Source organism: Caretta caretta, chromosome 9 (genome assembly GCF_965140235.1).
Source record: "Caretta caretta isolate rCarCar2 chromosome 9, rCarCar1.hap1, whole genome shotgun sequence".
Lineage (NCBI taxonomy): Eukaryota > Metazoa > Chordata > Testudines > Cheloniidae > Caretta > Caretta caretta.
Window position 1 is genome coordinate 59,691,094 of NC_134214.1, and position 10,012 is coordinate 59,701,105.

The 10,012-nt window shown below is 53.0% G+C and overlaps 1 long non-coding RNA gene across 1 annotated transcript; it reads right to left on the minus strand.

Annotated features, from left to right (window-relative positions):
* Window positions 1-5,192: 5,192 nt before the first annotated feature.
* LOC142073206 (uncharacterized) lies at window positions 5,193-8,654 on the minus strand. Its single transcript, XR_012669945.1, has 2 exons — window positions 8,309-8,654; window positions 5,193-8,111 (listed from the first exon to the last, which is right to left on the minus strand). It is a non-coding gene; the product is annotated as an uncharacterized LOC142073206 (long non-coding RNA).
* Between the last annotated feature and the right edge of the window lie 1,358 nt (window positions 8,655-10,012).

Below are 10,012 nucleotides of genomic sequence, written 5' to 3' on the forward strand. Positions count from 1 at the left end.
GACTGGGCTGGCTGCAGATAGCTTGTACCTGGGCCATTTCTGAGAGCAGCCGCCCTGCCAGGGCGTGGAGTTCTGAACTGGAACAAATGACTCTGCACAGAGCTGCAAACCCTGCTCCGGGCTGCAAAGAAACAGGGGCCATCCCTGGAGTCTGGACAGCATAGATGGAGATGGGCCCCTGAGAATCCCATCTACTCCTCACCATGCCCCACTCATCATGGGTCACTACAGGGTAACCTGAGGCAGTGCCCCAGACAGGCCCCATCAGCCGCCCCTGTTCTGTCTCCTGGGTGTCACTCCTGCAATCCCAGCGATCCCTGCCTGGGTGCTGTTGTTCCCAGCAGGGCTGAGTGATTGGGGTCCCCCCACGCTGGGAGCGCTGTCCCTCCAGCGAGGCTCAGGCTGCAGGGCCAACAGGGCTCTCACCTGGCACCAAGGAGCCACTCCTGGCCCTGCTCTGTACAGCTCTGCTCTCACACCGGCTTCCTGTCTGCCGGCAGGGAACAGCGCGAACTTCCTGCTCCCTCCAAACCTCGGCCTGGGGCCAGCTGCCAGAGCCAGGGGGAACACACAGCACACAGTACTCAGGCTGGCATGCGGGCAGTGTCACTGCCTGGCCCCTGCCACACATGGGCACCTCGCAGCTGGCTGACATGCACAAGGTCTTCAAAGGTCCCTTTGCTTTGATGCCTCCTCTTTATAGAGGCAAGTTCTCCTCCCCAGGATATACTCAGGGCTGCACTACCTCACAGGGATGGCCTTGCCTGGCACAGGGCACCAGAGGAGGGATGGGCCCAGCCTGGTACAGGGCACCAGAGCGGGGATGGGTCCGGCCTGGCACGACTCCAGAGCAGAGATGGGCCCAGCCTGGCACAGGGCTCCAGAGCAGGGATGGGCCTGGCCTGGCACACAGTTGAACACACTTGGGATGAGAGCAAGCCCCAGAGTTCACTGCATCCCCACACAAGCCAGAGTCTGTGTGGGGCTCCGCCTTGTACGGAACCAAGAGCGTGCTGTGAACTTCTGGCCCAGATTTGGGTCCAAACATCCCTGCCCTGCTGGGGGTTGGCTCTGGGGCTCGGATTTGACTCATCCCATTGCTTATGTGTGTACAAGGTGGACCCCCGCTCCCTCCTGCCCTCCCCTGCTCCTTGTTCCCCAGGTACCCCAGGGGCTCGGCCTGCTGAGCACAGGGTGCCAGCCCAGGATCCGGGGACCAGGCAAGAGGTGGGTGGGAGGGCAGGCTGGCGTCATTCGGCCAGGACCAGTGACGCAGGCACCTGCTTCTTATCTGTTTACTAATCACTGGGCAAAACAAAGTCCTGCCAGACACATACAGGAAAAAACACCCATCCGGTCAGCCGGCATCTAACCCAGCCCTGGGCTCAAACCCAGCCCCTGCCAGTGCCTGGAGCTGAGACTTGGAGAGACCAGGAGACAAACGGCAATATACACCCTGCCCGCTGGCTCTGAATTGCTCCCGTTCCCCCTGGTGGGTTCAGTAGCCCCTGCTGGCTTGTGCCAGGCTCCTGGCCAGCAACCATTGGGGCAGGGGGTGGGGCGGTGGGGTTAGCCCTGCGGCCGGATGCTGACCTGTTTGTTTGCTTGCTTTGGAACTAAGGAAATTGATTGTGGTGTTATTAAACAAAGAGAGTGGGGGTGGGACATAGCGGGGGTGGAGACGACACAACAGGCTCCACCCCTTGCAGACCCACCTCCATGGGGCTGTGCAGCAATGGGGCCCATGGATGATTCTCAGGGGGAGGAAGCTTCTGTCTTGGAATGGACACCCCTGGGTGTGTGTGTGGGGGGGAGGGGGGTCACAGAGACCTTCCATGCCTCTCCCCCGCGCATACACACACAGCATCAGGCCAGGAGGGGGCCAGCGACTGGGGGCAGAGAGCGGGGCTCCCTGTGCCTGGGAGTGATGATGCTGCAGCTGGAGCACAGAGATTCTCCCTGGGCCTGGCCCCACTGGTCTGTAGACCAGCCTGGGCCAAAATCCCAAAGATTTGTTTTGCCAAACTTGGCAGCAGTTTTTGTTGTTATTTTGGCAGCCGTCACAGATAAGGCTCCCAGACGTGTGTGATTATCGTGGGCCTCAAATGCAAAGCGGGCCCCAGAGAAGAATCTCTCTCCATGCACATCCCTCGCGGGGGCAGACAAATGCAGTGTGAGGCAGGGCTGTCTGCACAGAGGCATGCAGCCCACTGGCTTTTTTTGGCAGGGCTCTGCCTGCTCTGGGACACGGTGGAGAGCAAGAAAGAAAGAGAGTTTTAATGAAGAGAAGGAGAAAGAGAGATGGAGAGTGAAGGGTCGATGGAGGTTCCTGAGGCTGTGACTGAACGATCACTTCCGCCCCTAAGCAGCTCAGGACTTATTCCTGCGGTTTAGGGTGATATTGTCAGGAAACCTCCATTGCACTACAGCGCTGGAATCCCAGCCACCTTCTCTCTGTCCCCGGCGGGATTATTCCTCAGACCAGCTGGACACAGTCGGTACATCCCAAGTCACGGGGCTTAGACTGGCATGTACTCAGAGCAGCCTCTTGCAGCGGGGGAACTGCTCATCCCAGAGGGGCTGCTAGGCTGCGTGTGGGCTGTGCCCAGCTGGCTGTGCCTGGGCTGTCGGATCGGAGAGATCCACTGTCCTCAGTCGGAGCCGGCATGGGCTGAAATGAAATCCTGCATTTGGGCAGGGGGTTTGCAGTGCCTTCTAACCCCATGGTTCTCCAGAGCCATGGGCCAGAGCCACTGCGATGTGACTGCACTGACTGCAGGGATGGACTCGGCTTAGCCTGGCCAAATCAGGACCTTTGTGAAACAAGCCCAACTGGAGTCAGTTTGTAGCAGCTTGGCACTGGCCAGTGTTGCACTGAGAATAACTCTTCGCCCCCCCCCCCCCCGCCCCGCCCCTCCCACTGGCACACAAACACACTCTCTGCCTCTCTGCCATGGCTAATCTCTGGGCTTCCCAGCTCTGCTGGCTCTTGCTACCCACCCTCTCTGATGAGCTGAGAGATGGCTGTTGAACTGTCTGACATTCTTACATCCCCCCTCGGCCTGGGTCCTTCGCCATTCATCTCTGGGACACATAGAAACGTATCTATGCCTGCGCGGCTCTGCCAGCCCCTAACACTGGCAGGACACAGACAGTACTCAGTGGAAGAGACAGACCCGCAGATCCATGCTTCCCTGGAGCTCTTCACTCCATTGAGGATCTGAATTCATGCAGTCATCCATCTCTCCTTCTCCACCCAGAGAAGGGTGGGAAGCGGTCACCCTCTGTTGAAGGACTGGCTGGAGATGAGGATAAAGCTGCAGCAAGATCTCTGGGTAAGAGAGAGGTAGCCATCCTCCCAGCTCATTCGGGGCATAGGAGTTCCCATCTAATTCAGCCCAGTGCTCAAATGGGGGACAGAGGGATGAGCGGCCCTGATTTTTGTCCCCCAGCAGCAGTGAGAAGTGGGTGTAGAATTTAGATCTAACCAGCTGGCCCTGCCCTGGCACCGTGTGTTTTCCAAAGGCTTTGGCTCTGTATCTGCAAAGAGCCCATCATGTCCCCCTCCTGTGATCCAGGCAGCTGTGGGGATTCAGAATGCACCAGCAGGAGCAAGGCTAACAAATGAGGACATGGAGCATCAGTGTGTGGCTGATGCCCTGCAGCCTGGTCTGTCACAGGGTGGTCGACACAAGCCCTGGCACAAGGGGCAGGGCAGATTCACATCCCACAGGTCCCAGCATGCAATGCTTCCTGAGCAGGCAGGTGTATTGGGTATGAAGCAGCAACGAAAACAGTGCGACTAGTGAGATGAGAAATGTCCTCCACATGCAAAGGTCACGTCTAATGTGCCCGGGAGGGGGGAGGCATACGCTGGTAGGCAAAGCCCGGGCACAGTAGTAACCAATACTTTGGTTCTTTTGGCACAGCATCTTTATGTGCAGCCTGGTGCTATTGAAGTCGAACGGAGTTATGTGCCTAGTTACGTCTTAAGGCACCTAAATACCTTTGACCATCTGGCAGGAGGGCCCCCAGCAGGCACCTGAACCATGAGTGCTATATCATAGAATCATAGAATCATAGACTATCCGGGTTGGAAGGGGCCGCAGGAGGTCATCTAGTCCAACCCCTGCTCAGAGCAGGACCAATCCCCAACTAAATCATCCCCGCCAGGGCTTTGTCAAGCCTGACCTTAAAAACCTCTAAGGAAGGAGATTCTACCACCTCCTTAAATAACCCATTCCAGTGCTTCACTACCCTCCTAGTGAAAAAGTTTTTCCTAATATCCAACTTAAACCTCCCTCACTTCATCTTGAGACCATTACTCCTCGTTCTGTCATCTGCTACCATTGAGAACAGTCTAGAGCCATCCTCTTTGGAACCCCCTTTCAGGTAGTTGAAAGCAGCTATCAAATCCCTCCTCATTCTTCTCTTCTGCAGACTAAACAATCCCAGTTCCCTCAGCCTCTCCTCATGTGCTCCAGCCCCCTAATCATTTTTGTTGCCCTCTGCTGGACTCTCTCCAATTTTTCCACATCCTTCTTGTAATGTGGGGCCCAAAACTGGACACAGTACTCCAGATGAGGCCTCACCAATGTCGAATTGAAGGGAATGATCATGTCCCTCGATCTGCTGGCAATGCCCCTACTTATACATCCCAAAATGCCATTAGCCTTCTTGGTAACAAGGACACACTGCTGACTCATATCCAGCTTCTAGTCCCTCCTAGGTCCTTTTCGGCAGAACTGCTGCCTAGCCACTCAGTCCCTAGTCTGTAGCAGCGCATGGGATTCTTCTGTCCTAAGTGCAGGACTCTGCACTTGTCCTTGTTGAACCTCATCAGATTTCTTTTGGCCCAATCCTCTAATTTGTCTAGGTTCCTCAGTATCCTATCCTTACCCTCCAGTGTATCTACCTCTCCTCCCAGTTTAGTGTCATCTGCAAACTTGCTGAGGGTGCAATCCATGCCATCCTTCAGATCATTAATGAAGATATTGAACAAAAGCTACCGGCTGCCAAGTAGACATGGAGCCATTGATCACTACCCGTTGAGCCTGACGATCTAGCCAGCTTTCTATCCACCTTATAGTCCATTCATCCAGTCCATACTTCTTTAACTTGCTGGCAAGAATACTGTGGGAGACCATATCAAAAGCTTTGCTAAAGTCAAGGAATAACACGTGTAGAACTGATCAATGAAATTGTTTTTAATTGTTCACTTTATTAATATAACTTCATAAGTAAAGTATTATGAATGAAACTACATTCATTCATAAAACCGGGTACCCCAATAACTGGCTAATTGAGTTTCACTTTCAATCCAATTGCTGCTTAAATCACTGAAACTTGCACTGCTTCAACATTGTAACTTCTGTTCACTGTTTGCCATTCCTTACACTTGTCCATGTTGTAACCCAAACTTCATTTTAACTTGTCCCAAACTCCATTTTAAAATGCTCACTTCATTTTTGCAAAACCCTGCTGTAATCTGATTAGTGTAGTTTAGATGTGTGAAGGAGGTATGTATGGATGATGGACTCAACCTCCAGCACCAGCCTGTCGGGATGAAATAAAGTGTAAACACCAACGGCTGAAGATGCAGACAACAGACCTGACAAAGTAAGAGGAGTCCACCCTCAAAAGAAAAGAACAAAAGTACAACTGAAGAAACATCAAAGCCAGGTCCTAGGCTGAAAGTCATGTCTGCAATTGACGGGTGATCAGTCACACCGGACCCAGAGGCAGCGTGACACAGCAAGACCTATAGACTCTGGATTCAAACTAAAGCCTACAAAAAGGACGGGTGAGATGGAAGACTTTGGAGGGTAACATTCTGCTGCCAACATAGAAGGGCATCGGTGCATGCCCAACAGAGACCCAATTCTTCCTTGTGCCCGGCTTTCCTGGCCAGTTAGCTGCCACAAGCTGCAAACTCAAGCCACAAACTCAAGCTACATTCAGGACTGCTAACTATCTAGCAGCTGCAGAACATTTGATGTTTGTGTGTATACATAGGTATTAAATATTAGTTATTAGTTTTAAATCAAATTGTGTTATTATATAAATGTGACATCTTGTCTTGTCCCCTGAAATGATCCTGTGCAGTTTTGTCTGTATAAACATGTTCACTGCTTTCCCCTCATCCACAGAGCCAGTTATCTCGTCATAGAAGGCTATTAGGTTAGTCAGGCATGACTTGCCCTTGCTGAATCCATGCTGACTGTTCCTGATCACTTTCTTCTCCTCTAAGTGCTTCAGAATTGATTCCTTGAGGACATGCTCCATGATTTTTCCAGGGACTGAGGTGAGGCTGACTGTAGTTTCCCGGATCCTCCTTCCCTTTTTTAAAGTTGGGCACTACATTAGCCTTTTTCCAATCATCCGGGACCTCCCCCGATCTCCATGAGTTTTCAAAGATAATGGCCAATGGCTCTGCAATCACATCCGCCAACTCCTTTAGCACCCTTGGATGCAACTCGTCCGGCCCCATGGACTTGTGCTCGTCCAGGTTTTCTAAATAGTCCCGAACCACTTCTTTCTCCACAGAGGGCTGGTCACCTCCTCCCCATGCTGTGCTGCCCACAGTATCCTCTGTTCATTAATACAGAGGCAAAAAAAGCATTGAGTACATTAGCTCTTTTCACATTCTCTGTCACTAGCCTCATTCAGTAAGGGGCCCACACTTTCCTTGACCTTCTTCTTGTTGCTAACATACCTGTAGACACCTTTCTTGTTACTGTTAACATCCCTTGCTAACTGCAACTACAAGTGTGATTTGGCCTTCCTGATTTCACGCCTGCATGCCCGAGCAATAGTTTTATACTCTTCCCTGGTCATTTGTCCAATCTTCCACTTCTTGTACGCTTCTTTTTTGTGTTTAAGATCAGTAAGGATTTCACTGTTAAGCCAAGCTGGTCGCCTGCCATATTTACTGTTCTTTCTACACATCGGGATGGTTTGTTCCTGCAACCTCAGTAAGGATTCTTTAAAATACAGTCAGCTCTCCTGGACTCCTTTCCCCCTCATGTTATTCTCCCAGGGGATCCTGCCCATCAGTTCCCTGAGGGAGTCAAAGTCTGCTTTCGGAAGTCCAGGGTCCATATTCTGCTGCTCTCCTTTCTTCCCTGTGTCAGGATCCTGAACTTGACCATCTCATGGTCACTGCCTCCCAGGTTCCCACCCACTTTTGCTTCTCCTTCTAATTCTTCCCAGTTTGTGAGCAGCAGGTCAAGAAGAGCTCTGCCCCTAGTTGGTTCCTCCAGCACTTGCACCAGGAAATTGTCCCCTACACTTTCTAAAAACATCTTGAATTGTCTGTGCACTGCTGTATTGCTATCCCAGCAGATATCAGGGTGATTGAACTCCCCCACGAGAACCAGGGCCTGTAATTCTGTTAGTTGCCTGAAGAAAGCCTCATCCACCTCATCCCCCTGGTCCGGTGGTCTATAGTAGACTCCCACCATGACATCACCCTTGTTGCTCACACTTCTAAACTTAATCCAGAGACTCTCAGGTTTTTCTGCAGTTTCATACTGGAGCTCTGAGCAGTCATACTGCTCTCTTACATACAGTGCAACTCCCCCACCTTTTCTCCCCTGCCTGTCCTTCCTGAACAGTTTGTATCCATCCATGACAGTACTCCAGTCATGGGAGTTATCCCACCAAGAGTCTGTTATTCCAATCACATCATAATTCCTTGACTGTGCCAAGACTTCCAGTTCTCCCTGCTTGTTTCCCAGGCTTCTTGCATTTGTGCATTTCTTGCACTTAAGATAACTTGCTGATTCTCCTGCTTTCTCAATATGAGTCAGGAGTCCTCCTCTCTTACGCTTTCCTGCTTGTGCTTCCTCCCGGTATCTCACATGTCCCCACTTACCTCAGGGCTTTGGTCTCCTTCCCCCGGTGAACCTAGTTTAAAGCCCTCCTCACTAGGTTACCCAGCCTGCTTGCGAAGATGCTCTTCCCTCTCTTCGTTAGGTGAAGCCCGTCTCTGCCTAGCACTCCTCCTCCTTGGAACACCATCCCATGGTCAAAGAATCCAAAGCCTTCTCTCCGACACCACCTGCGTAGCCATTCGTTGACTTCCACGATTCGACGGTCTCTACCTGTGCCTTTTTTTTCCACAGGGAGAATGGAATCAGCCAGAGTTAGGCCCCCAAGTCCCCTTGAGAATCTAGGCTAAAGACCAACACCGGAGATCAGCCCAGCACCCAGCAGGAGAAACTGGAGCAGAGTGGGAGTTCCTAAGGAGAGAGAGAGAGGACTGCATTTAACACAGGGGTAGCGCTCTCCAGCCACAGGCACTTACCAAGGTAGGTCAGTAGCATCAGCTTCATGGTTCAGATGGAGAAACTGAGGCACAGAGCAGTGAAGGGACTTGCCAAACATCACCATCAGGACTGTCACCCAGGCCTCCTGCCTCTCAGCTTGGCACCCTGCCCACTGAAAGCTACTGCTTCTGAGAGTGAGGATGCCCTGAAACGCCTGGTCGCCGTGTTGTGACAACAGAGCTGCTGGCCACCCCTAGCTCTGTACAGTGCTGGGAGCCAGGCTCTGCCTGCGGGCGTGCTGCATAGCAACCATGGGTTTTTTTCACTTCCTGAGGGAGGCAGACTCTGTGGCCTGGGTGTGAGGCACAACACTGGGGACCTCAAACTGCTCAGCCAGCAGGCACACAATGTATGCGGTGAATGCTCCGCCCCGGCATGGGGAGTCCCCCACCCTGCTGGAACAGGGCTCGCCCCTCCCCTCACAAGATCAGCTCTGGCTTTAGCCAAACACATCTGCAGAGGCGGGGATCCCAGCGCCAGCAGCATAGGAGCCAGGCGAGATAACAGTAAACTCAGTGACGCAGCCTGTGCTTGCAGGGGTGAGACCATTCGCATCATCCATAGCGCCCCTGCGCTCTGCCTGCGGAGAGCAGCTGGCCTGGAAACCTGACCGGACAACACGTACTCTAAGCAGGGACAGAGTCACTAGTAGTTAGAGCATTGGGCTGGGAGCCAGGATGCCTCTTCCCAGCTCTGCTGCCATGTGCTCGTGAGCAAGTCCTTTCTCCCAGGCTGCCCCTTTCACAAGTACGTCTCTGGCCCCATCTGAGCACCGGCAGTCTGCAGGGTTTAATCTGGCCTATTGCACAGGTGGGGAACAGAGAGGCTAAGGCCCAGATCCACAAAGGTATTAAGGCTCCTAAAACTCCCACTGATTTCAATAGGAGCCTAAATACCTTAGGGGAGCTGAGCTTAAAGGACTTGCCCAAGCTCACTCAGGAAATTGCTGTCAGGGCAGGGATCTGAACCTGGATCTCACAAGTCCCAGGCTAGCTCCCTGACCAGCCAACAATGTGTACACCTGTCTCCTGCCTCAGTTTCCCCTGTAGTACGGTGATAAGGACATGATCTAGCTCAGAGCGGGGTGGGGACGGTTGATCGATTGAGGGTGATGCTCTGCCAGGGCATTGTTCATTATGCTGCCCAGACTCCCTCTGGGAGCTCCTCATTCAGGATTAGCCCTTCTGGTGGCACGGCTACCTGCTGGTGGCATTCTCAGTGCTCTCACTGGCAGGGCGGGCTAGGAGAAGGTTCCTGCAGTGCAGGGATGTGAGGCAGCCAGTGCACAGGCCCGGGCTGGTTACCAGCGATTATAAACCAGGGACACAAAAAGTGTTATGAAAGCAACAGCTCACTGCAAGGACTGCGTGTACCTGGCGAGCGGCACAGCTCGCGGCTCCAAACACTGGCACCTGGGAGCTGGTGGAACCTGGATCAGCCGCGCATTCCAGCGCCTCAGGTGTGCAGGGGACTGGAGTAAACCATCTCTGTGTATTGATCCTGGGGTGTTTGTGTGCCAGGTATAACCACCCCCCACCATGCATTGATCCTGGGGGCATGTCCCAGGTATAACTGCACCCCGCCATGTACTGATCCCAGGGCCTGGAGGTCCCAGGCCCCCTGCCAGATATTGATCCTGCAGGCGTGTCCCAGGTGTAACTGCTCCCTTCTGGCGTGTCCCA